This window comes from Oryctolagus cuniculus, chromosome 7, assembly GCF_964237555.1.
Source record: "Oryctolagus cuniculus chromosome 7, mOryCun1.1, whole genome shotgun sequence".
Classification (NCBI taxonomy): Eukaryota; Metazoa; Chordata; class Mammalia; order Lagomorpha; family Leporidae; genus Oryctolagus; species Oryctolagus cuniculus.
Window position 1 is genome coordinate 92,622,773 of NC_091438.1, and position 21,739 is coordinate 92,644,511.

A 21,739-nucleotide genomic window follows, 5' to 3' on the forward strand; every position below is an offset into this window, starting at 1 on the left:
ATAAATGAACATAACCAGGAACACCTCAATTATAATATATTCTAGAACTGAAACTGCTTTCTAATTATTAAGCTTTTTATCTCTTTATTTTGTTGCTTATGATACTTTATTACCTATGCATTACAGAAATTGCTATTTATTGATAATATTTTCTGTTGATATTTTCCTCTAAGGTTAAACCTTGGCTAAAATTAGGATACTTAACTTTATGTTTTTTAGCTTTTTCGTGTGTAGTAGAAACAAAATCTACCTTCCTGAATGATTTTATGTGTATAGTGCATTATTGTTATTTAAAAGCATAATGTGGTATAGCAGCTCCCTAGAATGTATTTATCTTAGACAGGTGAATTTTATACCAGCTGATCATCAGTTACTCATCTCCTCAGCCCATAGCGACCATCATTCCACTCTGTGACTCAGAGTTTAACAGGTTTCGATACTTCGTAAGTGGAGCCATAGAGTACTTTTCCTACTGTGACCAATTTATTTCATTTATCATAATGTCCTCCAGCTTCATCCATGTCCTTTCATATTGTAAGATTTCCTTCTTTTATAAAGCTGAATTCTTTACAGAGGTTTAATGATAGAGCAATAGTAAAAATTACAACTGCTGAATACTAAATTGTGATGAACACTAACCAAAGATTAATGCAAGAACAAGGAAAATACTCTGGAGATTGTAAATTTCAGAGAATATATGAACTCTCTTGATTCTGGGTTGGTTCTTCAAACAATTTGTACTTTTGCTACATTTTGTGGTTTGCATCAGACTTATGATTTAAAATTTCTGTTGTCTTTGAGACTTGATTTAACTTATGATGAAAATAAAAAAAATAAAACATACTGGCTGAATATCTAATTCCAATATCATGTTGTTTTCTGTACTTTTATATGCCTTCTGGTTCTGATGGACATTCACCAGAGATGCAACTATGGGACTAAGAAGTACACACTAAATTTGGAATCACAAAACCTCAAATAAAGGGTAGACTTCAGCCTAGCACCTAAGACACCTGTACCCTGTATCAGAGTACCTGGATTCTCTCCTGAGCAATTAGGACTCAGGCTGCCTCTGTTGCTTATCAGAGTAACTGGACTCAATTCCCAACTCCAGCTCCTGGTTCCAGCTCCCTGCTACTACTGCGGTTCCTGGGAAGCAGTGTTAATGTCTTAAGTAAATGCATTCCTACTGCCCATGTGAGAGATCTGCATTGAGTTCTAGCTCTCAGCTTCAGCCTCAGCCCAGCCCTGCCCCTCAAGGGCTTTTAGGGAATGAACCAGATGGGAATGATTGGATGCTCTCTCTCTCCTTCCTTACCCCCTCTGCCTCTCAAAAAGGAAAGTAACTAAAGCATCTGAGCAGAAATTTTTCTTTTTCAGATTTATTTATTTATTGGAAAGGCAGAGATACTGAGATATAAAGAGAGAGAGAGAGAGAGATCTTCCATCTGCTGGTTCACTCCCTCAAGGGATACAACAGTCAGGGATAGGCTAAGCTGAGGCTAGCAGCTGGAATTCCATCCACCTTTCCCATATGGGTGGCAGGGCCCAAGGATTTGGGCCACCTTCCACTGCCTTCGCAGGAGCATTAGCAGGGAGGTAGATCAGAAGAGGGTAAGTTGGGTCTGACTCTGTGGTGCAGTAGGTTAATCCTCCACCTACAGCGCCGGCATCCCATATGTGCACCAGTTCTAGTCCTGGCTGCCCCTCTCCAATCCAGCTCTCTGCTATAGCCTGGGAAAGCAACAAAAGATGGCCAAAGCCCTTGGGCCCCTGTACCAGCATGGGAAATGGGGAAAAAGCACCTGGCTCCTGGCTTTGGACCTGCACAACTCTGGGCGTTGTGGCCATCTGTGGAGTGAAACAATGGAAGGAAGACCTTTCTCTCTGTTTCTCGCTCTCACTATCTGTAACTCTACCTCTCAAATAAATAAATAAAATCTTAAAAAAAAAAAAAAGAGGAACAGCAGGAACTCCAACATATGTTCACGTAGGATGTTAGCATGTCAGGTGATATTTTAACCCACTGTACCACAATGTTAGCCCCTGAATAGACATTTTTCAAAAGAAGAAATACAAATGGACAGCGAACAAAAAAAATGCTCAGTATGACTAACTAGCTATCTGGGAAATGAAAATAAAAGTCACAATGAAGTATCATTTCCCCCCAGTTAGAATAGCTATTATCGAAAAGACAAAGTAGCAAATGGATGTGGAGAAAAGGAAACCCTAACACACTGTTGGTGGGAATGCAAATTAGTGAAACCATTGTGGATATGTCTCAAAAAACTAAAAAGAACTCCAGCATATGACCCAGCTATCCCACTTCTGGGAACATATCCAAAGGAAATTAACTCAACATATGAAAGAGATAATTACTCTCCGATGTTTCTCACACCCCGATTACCAATATCAAAGATATTGAATCAACCTAAAGGTCCATCAGCTGATGATTGAATAAAGAAAATGTGGTGTATATATAAATCTTGGTATATACAAATATATAAATCTATATAAGTAAACATATAAATATATATTATATATATAAATCTATAAAACAATTACCTACCATAAAAACTGAATGAAATTTCAACATTTGCAACCAAATGGTAGGAGCAAAAGAAACCAGACACAGAAAGACAGATCACACATGTTTTCTCTCATATGTGGAAGTTTTATATAAAATATACACATATATATATATTGTAAAAACTCTGTGGATGCTGCATTATTTGGTATACAAATATTTATAAATGTTGACTGCACTGAATCATGCCATTTACGTAATAATACAGGCTTCTCTCCTCACTTTATGATCCCGGTCATGGATCCCACAGTATGTAATATTACTCTCCATACTTTCAATAAAAAACAGTACTTATGTATTTGAATGTGACATTTCATATTAATTGAATATGCACAATGTTAAAAATTGCTAAATGTATGTGTGCTAATTGAACTCTTTTTCTCCTTACATTTCTGGATTGTTTGAAATATTTCAAAATATGAAAAAGCCGGGGGCCAACATTGTGTCATAGAGGATAAAGCTGCTGCCTCAGAAGCCAGCATCCCATTATAGGTGCTTGTCTATGTCCCAGCTGCAGCACTTCCAATTCAGCTCCCTCTCATGGCTTGGGAAAAGCAATAGAAGACGGTCCAAATGTTTGGATCCAGATAAAATCCTGGCTCCTGGCTATGTCCTGGTTCAGGCCTGTCTGTCTACCATTTGGGGAGTGAACCAGTTAATGGAAAATTTCTTTTTCTTTTTCTGTAGGTCTTTCAAATGCATAAACAAATCTCTAAAATACATAGTACGTATATATATATATGTGTGTGTGTGTGTGTGTATGTGTTTGTGTGTATATATATATATATATATAAAACCAAACAACATATAAAAATAAAAGAAAATCGCAGTTTGAAATTTGAGTTTGTTAACTTCACTGACATTGTTCACTTACTACTAATAGGATCTGGGGGATTACTCAAGCTGCACTGGCAACCACTCCTATATTGACAGTTGTTTCTCCAAAGATTTTAAACTACTAACAACTGATATATACAACATGAATAAATCTCAAAATTATATATGAACAAAAAAGGTAGACACAAAGAATGCAATTTATAAGAAGGTAAAGAACAGATGGCAGCAATCCTTGGTGATAGAACTTAGAGGAGCGTTACCAAGGGTTGGGGTGAACAAGGTGAGGGCAGAGTTAAGAATGACTGAGAGAGGATGTGAAGAAATCTGGTAGTGCTATGTTTAATATCTTGGTCTTGGTGTGTTCACATGGTATACATGTTAAAAATCATCGTGCTGTACTTAAGTTCTGTGCATTTTACTTTAAATAAATTTTATCCTAATAAAATCCTATTAAAATCATGGAAAAGAGGAGGGAAAGAAAAATGCAGAAAAGGCTAAAAATAACATAAGACCCACATTCCCAAGAAGACAGAACATCAAAACTGCACTTCCAAGTCTTTCAGTCCCTCAGCTCATGAAAAATGTTGAACTACAAACTAAGCCCAGGAGATCCAGGAGACAGAGTATCCTCACTGACATGCTGTTTCCGGGGCATGAGCCAGCTTCCCATTCTGGGAATGAAAATAAAATTTTGGTAGCTCCAGAATATCCTCATCAGAAAGGATTCTTTCTTGAAAATGATGAATCCAAGTTTTTTCCAATTGTTTTCATGACTCCTTTAAAAGGCTAAATTCCTATAGAAGGCATCCTAGAAATTCATCAAATAGATAAACACATGCTCTTTTTGAAGATAGTCCTTCTATGAATCTATGAGTATAGTTTACAAAAACAAATCACAATTTCTAATTCTATTTCAAGTCCTTGAAAAATGCTAATCTGTAATTGTCATATTTATCATATAATGTATTATATGTTATTATATATTATTTTGTATTCAAATTCTGAAAGACCTCAATCCCTTCTCCCTCAGGCATACACATAGACGGTGTTACTGGAAAATACCTCATTGGAGAAAGGGCACGCCAAATGCAAGTACTTGGGGAGATTAAGTTCTGAACTGGAATATAATTATTCATTAATAATCACGTGAAATGAATATGAGGTGTCGAGGACATCTCTATGTCATTTCAAGATTTTTCTCTCCATTAAGATACTCATATAGTAATATAAACAAGGATATTGTATTTTATTAGTTTGCATTTTAATATGACATTTATATTCCATTTTCTATTTCACTAGTTGTCATGTATATTCCTATTGTTTTTCACATTCCACTTTTGCCAACAGTGTTTTCCTTAATAAGGTTTTTTTATAAAGTCAATTCTAAAATGTTTTGATGTTCTATATAATCAATTTTCCACAGCTCTGTAACGATTGCTTCATAACCTTCTATCGTTGGTTTTATTGCCTTTGTTTTCATTTATAAAACTATTAACAGAATTGAAAATATAAATGAAAGCGTGGAGTTTTCCATAACACTGCAAGGATTTAAAATTTTTGAAGTATAGTTTATAAAAGCATTACAGTAGAAAGTTAAAGAATGGCAACTTTCTGATGGAGTATTTTTTTTTGGTACTACAAAGTTGTAAATGGTTTCTTGAATCACCTGAGTGATCACGATTTGGGTTATAGGCAAGTTACTAACTCTCCCAGCGTTGGCATTGTCCACTGTTATTAAGGCAATATACCTATGTGTTTAAATGGATTCCTAAATTATCTATACATTGAGGGAAAGCAAATCAAGAAATAACACTGATGCTTGGTATTTAAGTAGTTTATTTTACTAAAAGACCACAAATACAAAACAAGTTGTGTATACAGTTCATTATAGAAATTTTTTATTAATGTCCTCAGCAATAGGTCATCACTGAACAACCCCCCCCCCCCAACACACACACTCACAAATGAAATATAGGTACAATAAAAGTCTGGAACCTACTATGCTATGAGAAAGATATTTATTAAGGGCAAAACTATTCCTTGAGCACTCAGTATCCAGAATTATACCTTTGGGTGTAAGAGCCCAAGCCATTGGTCATCAATCCTATTATTCTCTATATATGTTTTATATAACAAATATTTTCATGGTGTCACTTTCATTCCCCTAACATAAAATTCATAGATATCATGACTTAACAGTACACAGTATTAAAAATATATAGGATGTCTTACCTGTAATATGAAGAACAAAATTAATTTATTTATAATTCTATACATGTATATATAAATGTCTAGGTATTACTATGCTAGTAACCACAATCTAAGAGGTAGATGCTTGTACTGTAAGCATCATCACTGTGAATGTTACAGATTCAAGACAGTAAATTGTTTCATCTTGTGGTATTGTTGCTTCAAAACCCAATAAATATAGTGTCAATATTAATATTGTTTTAGAAATGAGAAACACCTCTTTATAAAATTCTTTACAAAATCAAATAAAATATTTCCTCAGTTTGCATTTTATTTGCATTTCTGGTAAAATCAGTGGATCTGAAATGAGTTACAAAAGTGAGTGATTTTATTAAACTCGGTTATTTATAATGGATTTTTCACTCACATAGATACTCAGTGGAGCATTAGAAAGTCAGGCAGTGATTGTATAGAGCTTTCCTACACAACTTGAGCTTGTAGCCCTGTCAGTTGCCTGCTGAATGACCACAGTGCCTCTCCACTTGTCCTGACAGCCAGCCACTGCACACATTACCCAATTGGGGTCCAAGGGATAAGCCAGTTGAGAATGATTCCTCTAAAACAACTGCACTTTATCAATTTATCTCTGTATTAGTCTTTTCTCCATTGCTGTAACTAAATGCCACAGTCCAGGTAATTTATAGAGAATAGACATTTCTTTCCCACACTTCCAGATGCTGGGAGGTCCTAGGCCAATTGGCCATGTCTGGGGAGAGCCTTCTTTCTGGTGACGATTCTTCGCAGTCCCAGGGCCACACAGGGCATCACAAGGGGAGACAGAGCAGTGGATGAAAGACATCATCTAATTGTAATTACCTCCCTAAACCCTCTATCCAAGGGCCACTGACATATTACTTGCAGGATTTCTTTCTTTCTTTCTCTTTCTTTCTTTCTTTCTTTCTTTTTCTTTTCTTTTTTTTTTTTTTTTTTTTTTTTTTTTGACAGGCAAAGTGGACAGTGAGAGAGAGAGAAAGGTCTTCCTTTGCCGTTGGTTCATCCTCCAATGGCCGCCGCAGCCAGCGCACCGCGCTGATCCGATGGCAGGAGCCAGGTACTTCTCCTGGTCTCCCATGCGGGTGCAGGGCCCAAGCACTTGGGCCATCCTCCACTGCACTCCCTGGCCACAGCAGAGAGCTGGCCTGGAAGAGGGGCAACCAGGACAGAATCCGGCGCCCCGACCAGGACTAGAACCCAGTGTGCCGGCGCTGCAAGGCAGAGGATTAGCCTAGTGAGCCATGGCGCTGGCCGAGGATTTCATTCTTAATACATGAAATCTGACAGACACATTTACACCGCAGCAGTAACTATGGCCAAAACATTGTTCGAAACAACTGCCACACTGAGCTTCACTTCCTGCAGAAGAGAATCCATGTGCTTCTCTTTCCTCCCTTGCTTTAGACTGAGAACCTTGGGGACTCTGGAGCAAAGAGGCTCCCGTAGTGCTGACTACTGCTAAGCACACACTCTGGGGCCAATCATGGCTTGTGTTTTCATTTCTTCAGACGACAACTAGCCATGTAGGGAGTTTCTGGGTTTAGGTTTAATCACAAAACATGAATCTTGATATATTCTTACTCCCATTAGCTGTGTAACTTCAATAAAAAGAGCTAACACTAAAAGGGGCGATAGACTAGTGTGTCAGACCCTGCTGTTGCTCTCAGCCCTCTAAGGATCATATTAGTATCATTCCCATTTTATACATTAGAAAATTGAGGCGTGCCTTAATCTTAAAGGACAATGGTAACATAGGATTGGAAACTCAGCAGTCTGGTGCCACAGCTCATGTGTCTGATGTTTTCTCTTTCTAGTACACTTGAGGAAAAGGACTGAAAAAGATAGTTATAAACTGGTCATTTGTCTAAAACTTTGCATTAGACGGTTTAGTCACTCCCTTCTTCACAACAGCTTCCTCCTCAAATTACTATTGTCCCAACATAATAACAGCATCTCTGGATCTCTGAGCACATGCATCCTATGGCGATCACCCTCAGCTTGCTGGTCCTAGGAACAGCTCTGACTTGCGCTTATGGGGAATTCTGGAGTATGCATTGGCACATTGTATTTCCACTCATAAACCTTGTCCCGCTACTTTTCGAGCTTTTCTTAAATTGGCCAATGAAAACTTTCATTTTCCTGTTGTACTCCAGCATGGTGAATTTAAAGGTATTTGGGAAGTCTAGAAATATCATGGATCAGAAATTATAATGGTCTAGTTATAAGTTCTATACACATAGTGTATTTATATTAGGTATTTCTTTACTTCTGTTTGAGTCCTAACAAATGCTCACTACTACTATTTTTATTGTTAAAATTAATGGATAACTGAATTATATGTGATAATTTATTTTAAAAAATAATTTGAATGTACTCATCCTGGCACTAGTACTCTGTTTACATTTTGAGGACAAATTCCTTTCACTACTAGCATTGTCAGATTTCTATGCTGGTCAAATCCTGTGGTCCTCTGGCAGATATGATCCAGTTTATCATGCCCCAAAGCTCTTTGAATTAAACACAACATCAAATTTTCTTTTAAATATTTATTTTCATTTATACAAAAGTTAAAGTTACAGAGAGAGGAGGAGAGACAGACAGAGAGAGAAGATCTTCCATCTGCTGGTTCACTCCACAAATGGCCACAATAGCTGGAGGTTGGCCTATGCAAAGCCAGGAGCCAAGAGCTTCTTCTGGGTCTCCCTTGTGGGTGCAGGGCCATCATCTGCTGCAGGGAACTGTCTTGGAAGTGGAACAGCCAGGACTTGAACCGGTGGCCATATGGGATGCTGGCACTGCAGGTGGCAGCTTTACTTGCTACATAACAGCGCCAGCCCCCACAACATCAAATTGTAATGGGAATGATTCCTTTAAATTACAAAGCTTTTTTTCATCATATTGGATAAGTGGTAACTTATTACATACTACAGCAGAAATCAAACTATTTAATAATCATGCTGCATTTAAAACACGGTTTTCCTATGACAATAAAATTCTTCTCATGGATAACAAAGCATTCTCCTAGTTTTAAAAAAAAAATGAGGGGCTGGTGCTGTGGTGCAGTGGGTTAAGGCCCTGGCTTGAAACGCCGGCATCCCATATGAGTGCCGGTTCGAGACCTGACTGCTCTACTACTTCCAATCCAGCTCTCTGCTATGGCCTGGGAAAGCAGTAGAAGATGGCCCAGGGGCCCAAGTGGAAGTGGGAGACTGGAAGAAGGTCCTGGCTCCTGGCTTCGGACCAGCACAGTTCTGACTGCTATGGCCAATTGGGGAGTGAACCAGCGGGTGGAAGACCTCTCTCTCTCTCTCTCTGCCTCTCCTCTCTCTGTGTAACTCTGACTTTCAAAAAAATAAATAAATCTAAAAAAATGAAAGAAGATGACATGCAAGAAGAACAAAATCTTAAGCTCAATATCTTAGTAAATTTTGCACTGCTACAACAGAATACCATGGGCTGGATAATTTATAATAAACAGAAATTACTTGACTCAGAGTTGTGATGTCTGGGAAGACTAAATAAGCACTTCTGGTGGAGAGTCTTGTGAACTACATCATAACATAGCGCCACACTAGGAGAGAGAGCCAAACTCATTTATGACAAACTCATTCTTGAGGACTTAAATCCACTCGCACAAAAATGATGTGAATCCATTTATTGGGTCAGAGCCCTAATGACCCAACACCCAAGCATCTCTTAAAGGTCTCACACCTAAACCCTAGTGACTGAGATTAGGTTTCCAGCATGTGAACTTTGGGGGACACATTTTAATCACAGTATTGTATATTCAAAACCCATTTCACTGATGAATGTAATTTTCTTATGGCAATGACAATAAAAAGCATTTCAGAGTCTACAAGACATTCATTGTGCAATGATTTGAAATGACAAGTCCTTTCTAATACAAAATATGTATATAATACAGTAAAATGATGTGAATTTAGTATGTATAAATTTATTATAAAGAGCATTTTCCTAGAAAATGTGAAACAAACTTAGAAGTGTTATGCTTTAAATACTATCATGCAGTGTATGAACAAATTGGACTACATCTTTCAGTAAAACACCAAAGCAATATTTCCTCTACTTCTAGGTGTTACAAAGAACATGAAAGGTATTTTTTTTTATTTTTAAAGATTGTATTTATTTATTTGAGAAGTAGAGTTACAGACAGTGAGAGGGAGAGAGAAAGGTCTTCCTTTCTTTGGTTCACTCCCCAGTTGGCTGCAACGGCCAGAGCTGTGCCCATCTGAAGCCAGGAGTCAGGTGCTTCCTCCTGGGCTCCCACACGGGTGCAGGGGCCCAAGCACTTGGGCCATCTTTTACTGCTTTCCCAGACCATAGCAGGGAGCTGGATTGGAAGAGGGGCAGCCGGGACTAGAACCGGCGCTCATATGGGATGCCAGTACCACAGGCGGAGGATTAACCTACTGCGCCAGGGCACCAGCCCCATGAAGAGGCATTTTTCAAAAGATGAATTCAAATGGCCAACAGATACAGGAAAAAATGCTCAGGATCACTAGCCATCAGGGAAATGTTGAGTAAAAACTACGATGAGGTTTCACCTCATTCCAGTTAGGATGGCTATCATTTAAAAATCAAAAACTATAAATGCTGGCAAGGATGTGCGGAAACGGTACCATAATACACTATTGGGAATGTAAACTAGTACGACCATTATGGAAGACAGTATGGAGCTCCCTCAGAGATCTGAAAATAGACCTCCCATATGATCCAGCCATCCCACTCCTGGGAATTTACCAAAGAAAATGAAATCAACATACAAATGAGTTATCTGCAACTCTATGTTTATTGCAGCTCAATTCACAATAGCTAAGATATGGAATCAACCCAGATGTCCATCAGTTGAACACTGGATAAAGAAAATGAGGTGTATATATATATATATATATATACACACACACACACACAATGGAATGCTACTCAGCTATAAAAAAGAATGAAATTCTGTCTTTTGCAACAAAATTAATCAACTAGAAACCACATGCTTAGTGAAATAAGCCAGTCCCAAAAAGACAAATATCATATGTTTTCTCTGATATGTGATAGTTAATGTTGACTGCAAAAAAATGTATAGGAATGAAATAGACATTTTGTAATATTATTGTCATTTTTAGCTTTTATTTATACTCCTTTGGAACTATGATCTTCCAAATTTTTCCTTATTAAATATTTTGATTATTGGCATTTTAAGACTATGAATACAGAGCACATTAAAATTATGTCTTTGCAAAAACTAATTAAGAGAGGGGTGGGAGAGAGGATATTGGGGGGATCAGGGAAGTGAGGGAAGTTGATTGTCGTCTTGGAAAGTACCTATGGAATGCATGAAATCTGTGCTGCTTATATTAATAAACAAACTTTTAAGAAATAAATATAAAGCCAAATTTTATAAGAAAAAGAAATACATCAAATCAACTATAAAGAATAATAAAAATTTTACTTCAGAACACATCCCAAAATAATTTACTGATAATAATTAATGAAAGTAAAAATGTAATATAATCTCCAAAATTAGTGAAATGAAAAATCATAACCCTATCCAAGAAAATAATGTAAAACTAAAGAATGACTCTGATATAGGTAATCTTAGAATAACATTCACAATATAAGATCAGAATACCTAAACTGTTAGGAGATACTAGTGACTATTTAGAATGAAAAACAAATAAATAATATTTATGAGTTTTAGATATCTGAAACAATATTTTAAAAGATTTCATAATGATGAAAATAATAGACACATGGATTATGGATCATTATGGATTATTGCCTCTGGCAAATTCAAACTGATAACATAACACATTTATTTTGAACTGTATCCTGGCATGCTGATTTGAAGAGACTGCTATCTAAGACCATTTTGCTGATACTGACTAAAATTTCTCAACGTTTTCCTTGCCATATTGTAAGCCACTTGCCATTTATTATTTTTCTTTGAAAGCGCTTTTATGTGCTCTCCTAACCATTTATTTTCTCTTTGCTTCCAAAAGTAAACCCCAAAACTCTATTCATAACCTCTTCTATTATGAATTATTTTTTAAAAGATTTATTTATTTTACTTGAAAGTCAGAGTTACACAGAGAGAGGAGAAACAGAGATAGAGAGAGATGTCTTCCATCTGCTGGTTCACCCCTCAATTGGTCGCAATGGCCAGTGCTGCGCTGATCTGAAGCCAAGAGCCAGGAACTTCTCTCAGGTCTCCCATGCAGGTGCAGGGGCCCAAGGACTTGGGCCATCTTCTACTGCTTTCCCAGGCCATAGCAGAGAGCTGGATCAGATGTGGAGCAGCCGGGTCCCCAACTGGTGCCCATATGGGATGCCAGCGCTGCACCACAGCACTGGCCCCATTATAATTATTGTATAAGTGTTGCTATGTCCATAAAATGCTTCCAGTCTCTTGAAGGCATATTTTCCATTAGTTGATGGTACATCTTCTAGTATACTTTTGGATTAATCAATGCCTGACAGTTTGGTACTTTGTTCATGAGTTTATGGACGATGAACTGAGTCATTACATGTAAAACAGAAAGTACTCTGTCAACAGATAGTCCAGATGTCCGAAAATTCAGTAAAATCCCTATACTCTATTTTTAAGTAATTTGGGAAAAAATTAAAACTTTGGTAAGCTGTCTTCAAAATACATTGAACTAGGAAGGAGAAAATTACACACTTTTTTTTTAACTTTTATTTAATGAATATAAATTTCCAAAGTACAGCTTATGGATTACAATGGCATCCCCCCATAACGTCCCTCCAACCCGCAACCCTCCCCTTATCCACTCCCTCCCCCTTCCATTCATATCAAGATTCATTTTCGATTCTCTTTATATACAGAAGATCAGGTTAGCATACATTAAGTAAAGATTTCAACAGTTTGCTCCCACACAGAAACATAAAGTGAAAAATACTGTTTGAGTACTAGTTATAGCATTAAATCTCAATGTACAGCACACTAAGGACAAAGATCCTACATGAGGAGTACACACTTTTTCAAATTCTCCCCAAATTAGGACTATCCAGTCTTCCAATATTGCCAAACACCTGTTATATCAATAGAAAAATAAATTTTCTGAGAATAGCATTCTATCAGGGAAATTATAAGTATGCTCTCCTAATGTTTTTTCTTTCAATTTCAAAATTTTAAAAACCTTTATGGAAAGGTTTATGACCTTGAAGAATAACTAAAAACATGGAACAGGATCAATATGAATTTAATGACCTTGAAGGAACTACTTAACTTCTCTGTGTCAGGTGAGTCTTCATTCCTAAGAAGATGAAACTAAGAGTTTCATCCAAAGGATTGGAAAGATAGGCAAATGAATTAATATGTGTAAAGTGGTTTCTAAAATTTATTTCAGTTATTTTAAAGACAGGTGTGTGTGTGTGTGTGTGTGTGTGTGAATCTAGAGAGAGAGAGAGAGAGAGAGAGAGAGAGAGAGAGAAAGAGATATCTTGCAACCACTGGTTTACTCCCCAAATGTAGACAGCTAAGAATGAGCCAGGCTTAAGCACTCTGTATCTCCTCTCCTGTTTGGGTGGCCAGGGATCAAGTACATGAATTATCACCGACTGCCTCCCAGGGTATGCATTAGTAGGAAACTTGAATCAGGAGCAGAATTGAGAGTAGAATCCAGAAATTCTGGTATGGGATGTGGGCATCCCAAGCAGTATCTTAATCGCTGTGCCAAACACCAGCTGAAGTGCTTTTTATGTTAAGTGTCTCATAAAAATATGCCATATAACATTTACTTTTATGAAGATTCTGATACTGTTTCTCTAATTCAGAAATAAATGATGCAGTTCCAGGAGCCATTCTAACATAACAAGTGTGAACACATAGAAAATCATTGCTTGGTGTTTGTGGGAAATGGGTTCCAGGATCCCCAAATTAACCAAACATGTAGATGCCCAAGTCTCGTATTTAAAATGGCACAGTGTTGGGACAGGCACTATGGCACAGTAGGTTAAGCCTCCTCCTGCATTGACAGCATCCTATAGAGGCACTGACTGAGTCCCAGATGCTTCACTTTTGACCCAGCATCCCCGCTAGTCACCTGGGAAAGCAGTGGAGGTTGGTCCTAGTGTTTCGGCTGCTGCACCCAAGTGGGAGTCACTAAAGAAGCTCCTGGTTCCTGACTTCAGATCAGCCCAGGTCTGGCTGCTGTGGCCATTTGTGGAGTGAACCAGCAGATAGAAAACCTCTCTCTATATCTCTCCCTCTTTCTGTAACTCGTCTGTCAAATAAATAAATAAATATTTTAAAAAATAGCATAGTGTTTGCATGCAGCCTATGCACATCCTAAATTACTTGTAATGTCTGAAGCAATGCAACTGATATGTAAACATTCATTAGACTGTGTTGTCTAGGGAAAAGGATTTTTTTAAAAGTCAGCATGTGTTCCAGACACAATTTCTTGAATATTTTTGATCCAAGTTTGCTTGAATCTGCTGATATAGAAATTGTGGACATGGAGCACCAAGTGTATAATTTATGTATCTATATAAAATGAAGCTTTTTCAAAGATTGCCTATGGAGATTGCACATAATGCACCACATATGTGTACTTTTTTTCTAATATAACAGTATCTCTTACTATCTTCTTTTCTTCTTTTGTTCTCTACACTGGACAATCTGAGGACATATCTCAACTTTATGAAATAGGGGTCACCATTGGGAGAACCTTGATGGAGTGTATCTGTGTAGATGGCCTCATCTAGCTGAGGGCAAAGTTCCGATGTCCACAACTGATTTCCCTTGGGAGGACTTACTGGATATGAAGTTTCACTGAAATTCACACCCAATAGCAAAGTGCAGGGAGGGTCACCATTAACCAAAATGCCTTCAATTCTTCAGGTGAGCTCTTTATAGAGACAGCTATATTTAACCTGGATGCTCCTTCCACATCCACCCGGGGTTCATATTAGTTGAAAATAGAAACCAGGGAGTTCTTGGATATAACTTAATAACTGAAGAAATTTCATACTTCTTTGTATTGTTTGCTTATATAGCCACAGCCAGGAAAGGACTGCTCATGGGAATCAAGACACAATTCCTGATCACCAAAACACATGTAAAGGTATGCCTATTCCAGCGAGGGAACGAAGAAAATGAATACGGGGTTGCTGCTCGGAAGTGAAATTTTGAGCAGGATTAAAATGAAAAGACTGCTTTCTCTTGCTTAATCATTTGGTAGAATTTTAAAAGTCTGTGTTTCCAAAACCAATAGTTTTACTTATTTAAACATAAAAAATATATCTGGTAAAAGTTTTCTTATAGCTTGTTTATTTTTTTAAGATTTATTTTCTTTTTTTGAAAGGCAGAATGACAAGGAGAGAGAGACACACACAGAGAAAGAGATTTTTTGTCTGCTGGTTCACTTCCTAATTGGCCACATTAGCCAGGACTGAGGGTGCCACAACACCTGTCCATATAGCTAGTTTTTACAGGCTTTCTGTTGGGTTTTTGGCAAGTAGGAGATCTATTTATTGATCAAGTACATTTTGTGCTATGATAAGTAAATCACATATATATTCTTATTTAATGCTTATAAATTCTATTCTATTCTCTGACTTCACAGATGAGGAAACTGGAGGTCTATAAGTAATGTCAAATCTAAGTTATGCCAGTAGTGAAGCAGGAATTTAAACCTAATTCTGTTCTTCCCTAAAATGTATGCACTTGACCATACACTATAAGATGGTTTATCTGAGCTGAATATTTTGAGTGAGTTACGTTTGTTTGCTTATTTGCTTGCTTTCCAACTGGCTGTTTTGACAGGGTAGTCAGTGAAGATAGGTCTTTTTTCAACCTCTCTTTCAGGAACGTAGCTATTACATTTTCGTTTCTTAGGCTTCCATTTTGTTGGAGTACCATTTCTCTGTCTCGTCTTCTGGATTAGAGGATGCTGTTGCTTAATCAAAGACACTAATTGAATCCTAAGTACAAGAGACTTAAATGGCCAGAACCAGAGATACTAACTGCTGAACATAGCATCAGGATACCTAAAATGATACTTTCAAGAAATCCATGTTGGAACATTCCCTTCTTTGCTCTTACATGAAGTTAAGCCTATTGAGAAACTTTAGCAAAATAACCCAAAGTTTAGGAAGAGCCACTTCAATAGTAAGGTCTTGCCTCTTATAGAAGAAGGAGCACCTCCACAACGCCTACGTAAAACACACTGCTTTCACAGCTTGCCCTGGTAGGTTCCAAGATCTTATTCCCAGTAGCAGAGCCTAAGACATCTGGTACTCAGGGGCTAAGAGAAGCATGGTGTCCAGTTCTTTGTTACTGAGATTGGGAGAGGATTTTAAATGCTAAAAACAGTATTATTGGTTTGCAGAGCTATTGAGTTTAAACACTATTTTTTGAAATGATATTAATAAATGGTATTCTACAAGATCTAAAAACCTCTACACAATATTTGTAAAATCTGGAGCTAAAGGCCAAAACAACATTTCCCAACCATGAAGCTCATTCAAAACCCAAGAGTCATCAGTTTTCAAGTTTCTGGATGAATGGAAAGCATAATTACTTTGGAAATAAGAGAGAGAGACTATTTCATGACATTAAAATTAATCCTGACTTTAATTAATTAATTAAAATTAATCCTGTCTCTGAGTTTATGACAGCAGGGACTTCATAGCATAAATCATTCTACCTCTAGTATCTATTATTATATCTGAATGATGTAGATGCTTAAAATATATTGGGGAAGGATGCAGTGAAATAATAAATGAATAACTTGATAGTAGAAAATATCACAGGAGTCCAACATAGTATAGTATATTGTGTCAGAAACTGAGAAAAAAGGTGAGTAGAACACATAATAAAATGGTTCGCCTGCTACTTTCCCTGATGGTGTGCAAACCCAAGTGAAGGTGATAGTGAAAGCTTTATTAGTTCTCCCCCCTTATTTTGAAACTGTAGAATTGATTTGTCTCTGCCAGCTTGTGATTTTTTCTTTTGTCTTCCCCCTGTAGCTCACCCGTTTTTTTAATCTCTCACTGATTGCAGAGAATACCTAGAAATATTCTGAAGTTCTTCTTCCTTAATGATCTTGTATTAACTTAATCTACAGAAGTGAAATTGACACTTTGATGTCTTTGATAATTTTGAACAACCCTTGTCTCCACTGTTGACGACCAGTTTATACACACACACACACACACACACACACTATTTGTAGTACTCTTAGTATAAAGTTAATCATATGTTTATAAAATTAATTGAAAATAGATTCTAATATCAAGAATGGGAATAGGAGAGGGAGGAGGAAGAGGGATTCAGAGTGGGTATAGTTGGAAGAATCACTATGTTCCTAAAGTTGTACTTATGAAATGCATTAAGTTTGTATTCCTTAAATATGAGATTTCTGGAAAGAAAAAAGAAACATTAAAAAAGAGAAGAAAACTGAACATTATTAAGGTTATACTAAGGCAAAGAACATTAGTTACATTAAGCTATATCCCCTCAATATACACCTAAATTCTGTAATCAATAAGCCCAAGTCACCAATTGCCATTAAGTAGCTTTATTCTGAAGATGGGGAGGAGCTGTGAAATTGATGGGTTACATAATTCATCAGCTTCTACACATAAATACCACCGAACCCTACCTCAATAATTCATTATGTAAATTTATTGCTCATGTTCAGAAAAACGACATTCATTCAGAATAGCATAGTAAAACTCTATATAATTTTTCTTCATATAAATTATGTAGCTAAAACTAAAGGATATAGCAGAACATCCAACCTACAAATCATCAACCAAACTTAGTGACATGATTACACCAGTCTCCTCTCTATCAGTTAACCTATAAAGAAATACAAACTTTGAACTCAGAAGAACAAATAGCAAACCTAGAAAATGTGATTAACAGATTATGAAATCCTAACAATTCTAATGTTTTATTGAATAAAATGTATTATTATATTCAAAGAAGTTTTAAAATTAAAATTTCTTCAATGAAAAAATTTTATTTTGGGATTCAAAAATGCATAAGAAATAATTTCCTGACCCTAAGAGGTAATCAATTTGGGAATAAAATTAGCATGCAAATGGCATACACTTAGAGCATAACATACATTTTAGAAAGAAAGTATTAAATATTACAGAGTAAAATGAGGTAAAGCTTACATTTAGTTGATCAAATTATTACTTATTTCCAAATTATCATTAGATTTTGAATAGGTAGAGATAGAGAGCACAAGAGAAACTAATTTAATCCTGGTAGACATTTTGGATAAAGAAGCAAATAAATTTGTTATATAAAATAAATACTGTTTTCCACCATGATCACTATGCATCACATATTATTGTTTAGAACTGTATAAAAGATTTAATGCGTACAATAGCATCAAGAGGTTAAGGTATTGAAATATTTTTCTATTCTAATGACAGAAATGAGTTGGAACAGGCAACTTTCCTCCATAAAACTTGCTCCAAAATACTGGAGCAGTCCTCTGACTTCTGATAAATGTAATGGGGGGATGGTATGTAATCTATAATCATTAACAGAATCCTGAATCATGATGGTTCTTTGATGCTTCTCTGATAGTCATAGAAGATGATGAGTTCATATTTCTGTATTTAAAATGTAAAATCTTGCACAATATCCATGGTGATGTTAGAGAAAACCCTACCTTCAGTTTAGAATCACCTCCATGCAGTTGAGTCTGGAATAAATAAGGCCACCACAGTAGAGGAAAATTGAGAGAGCAAGGCAAAGAACAAATCTTTTTCTTTATTTAGGAGAGAAAGAGACATCAGAGGAAGACAAGACACAGTTACTAATGTTTCTTAAGAGCCTGGGATACTGTCCAGCAGGAATGTTGAACAGGTTGCTCTGCATTTGACTTCTCACCCATCCAATACTCACTGCAAAGATTTAGGTCTGGCACATGTAGAAGACTTTTGAAAATATTTGCAAATTAATATGGAAAGAAAAACTACATTCTCTGTATGCCTACAAGTGTGTCATGGGTTTTACTAACTTTACTTGATTGACTACATGCACTTTTATTTTCTTTGCATTAGAAATGAGCTACCAGAGGCCAGCTAAAACTATGCCTGAAGCACTGGCATCCCATATGGACACAGGTTCAAGTCCCAGCTGCTCCACTTCCCATCCAGCTCTCTGTTAATAGACTGGGAAATCAGTGGAGAATGGCCCAAGGCCTGGACCCCTGCACCCATGTGGGAAACCCAGAAGAAACTCCTGGCTCTTTGCTTCGTATTGGCATAGCTCCGACAGTTGCAGCCATTTGGGAAGTGGACTAGAGGATGGAAGACCTTTCTCTTTGTCTCTCCCTCTCTCTCTCTGTAACTCTGCCTCTCAAATAAATAATTTTTTAAAAAACGATGTACCTTGTATATAGAAAATATGGAAAAAACTAGTAGTCAGCTTCAAATTTGTGTAATTCCAAGTTTGTAAATTTTTAAAACTATGTATCAGAGACACCTGCCTTTTGTTAAAGGAATTGCTTTTAGAGCAGTTTTTATTATTATTATTGTGGCAGGATAGCTTTGTTTGAAGGCATGAGAAGGCTTTATTGAACAGAAACAACAAGCTGTCACTCTTTACAATTATATTTATTCTATCATGAAACAAAGCTTACGTGGGGAACAAAACCAACATTGTTACTAGAATTTATGTTTCAACTGTTACCTCAGTTAAACAAAATGAACCAAGTAGGTGGAAACATATGTGTTTGCTGAAGAGAGTTTTGAAATACCACTGTGGTAAGTTTTCCTAGATAAATACCATCTGTCTATCAAAAGATAGAAAGCAATCAAGACTAAAATACACACACTTGTGTGGGCACACACACACACTTGTTTTGTCTTTGTGACTGTACAAAAAAATCATTCTTTTCCCCAAGACTTTTTTTTTCTTTTTATTGTGTCTGAAGAATTTCCTTTTTCTCATTTGGGACTTCAAAATTTATTCCAGACAAAAAATCACCTGACTTGGACTCTGAGGAAGTTGATTTAAATACTCCCTTATGGGTTATCAGTGAGGTCAAGAAGCATGTTCACGGAGGTGTGTAAAGCACTGTGTTCTGATAGATGCACTGACTGTTCTGCCCTCTAGCTTCTCACAAATATCCAGTACCAGAGGAGCAGGTCATGCAGTTTCAGAGGAAGGGGTGGGTAAGTGGTATTTCCTCTTTTGTAAGAGAAAAAGGAAATCCACGCACTTAGGGTGTTTGGGTTTGATCTCCATCCTTCTGATCTAGAGCTGTCATTTGTTTGTTAGAGAGGAAAGAAAGTTGTGCACTGACCCAAAGGAAAGCCTACCATCTGAATTATGACCCCACTTCCTCCCACTGGTAGCCACATAAAAGAAACTTCTGCATTAGTAAGTATTCCAGTGGACAGGGAAAATTTGAAGAGGAATGTGATATTACACTACAATACCAAAGACGGAGGAAGAGACAAAAAATAGATGGCACCTTATGCTCTGTTAAAAGTTATCACTCAGAGGAGAGGTTAAGGAAGGAATAATAACATAAAGTGCAGTATCATGAACATACTCATTTCTGAATTTTATTCCAGGCATTTATCCATTACACCATGTTTCAATCTTTTAAGTTTTCACAAACAATTTGATGCATTCAGAAATCAAGAGAGAGGAACTAAAATTTAAGATTTCCCTTTCCTAACAGTTATTTTGGTGTTAATGCCTCACAAAAGGTAGGACTATTACCCACTCAAGTTGGAATTGATTTTGATAGAAATATATTTCATTCTGTTCTTTTCAATAGTATCAATCCATTATAATGTAAAGATAAGGTTAATAATGTATGATTGCGCAAAACAAATAGGCAAAGGACATTATATAATTTATTTTTAAGTAAAACTCTTGTTTTCTATAGTATGGCCTCTGTCTATATGAACTTACCTATCTATTCATGCTTCATAGTGAAAATCAATAGCCTATGAAAGCACAGTTATGTTATGTAATATGTTTGCAACAGATGTGACATTCCATGTGATTGAATGTGGTGAGCTTTGCTGTTTCCTTCAAGCTTGGCTGACATGGTAGATTAAATGCTACGAAAGAAGATATTTTTCAGAAAGCATTTAGTACTCCAGCCTCATTGTTTAAATCTTGTATAATTTTATATTTCAGTTTAAAAACACTATGTTAGCATTTTAGGCCTTTAAAACAATATGCAACACTATTATTGTGACAATAGGAGAAAAAATTAAGTGCATATTGTCACTGCTTGGAGATATTAATTTTATGCAATTTAAATGAACACACATTTTGTATTTTTTCTGATCATATGTTTCACTATTATGTAATTTACATTGTAGATGATATGAAAATATTATCCTAGCTATACATGGACTAGGAAATCTCACTTGAGGCACATACAAATTTTTAGTGTATTTCAATTATGGAATTTCACCAATTTTACAATTCTACAAACACTGAATATCTGAACAATTTCTTAAGATTACCTGTAGTTTTGAAGGTTATCATTTTAGTCTTATAATATTTTTATTTTAATTTAAAGAACTAGTTTATATGAAGAAAGTACTAATAACAACATAATTTTAAGAATGTTTCCTTACAAATGATAGTTCTATCTGAAAAAAATCACATAAACTGTCTAAATAACCCAATCAGTTTTACTTAATAAATGACGTTGGTGCTAACAAAGGGATGAGTAGTTTTTCTAAGAGTAGAGGAAATGTTTTTATCATACACAGTGACTTGTCCATTGTCTCATGAGTTGCTCATCCGTGCAGGACACCTGGTTAGTCAGGTTTAGATATACCATCTGTGATCGCTGTGCAGAAAAAAGCTAATTGGCCTATGCAGAGACCAAACCCCTGACCTTAGCCTCATTATGTACAGATCCAAATCAACTGTGCATACCAGCCAAAGACGTGCATGAGTGTCATAAAGTGTCCCGAATTTCCTGACATGGAAACCTTCCCAAACAAGTCACAACAGAGCTTCGGGAGCCCAAGCTGATGACTCATCCAGAGGCAGCCATGCACATCTTGGCTTCCTGAGGAAGGAACCAG

The 21,739-nt window shown here is 36.6% G+C and overlaps 1 long non-coding RNA gene across 1 annotated transcript in view; it reads left to right on the forward strand.

The window, feature by feature from the left end:
* LOC103350144 (uncharacterized) overlaps positions 1-19,058 on the forward strand; it is a 70,870-nt gene extending 51,812 nt beyond the window's left edge. The window contains exons 6-7 of the long non-coding RNA XR_001794514.3: positions 14,702-14,769; positions 18,734-19,058. This is a non-coding gene — a long non-coding RNA (uncharacterized lncRNA). The remainder of the gene's footprint in view (positions 1-14,701; positions 14,770-18,733) is intronic.
* Positions 19,059-21,739: the final 2,681 nt, after the last annotated feature.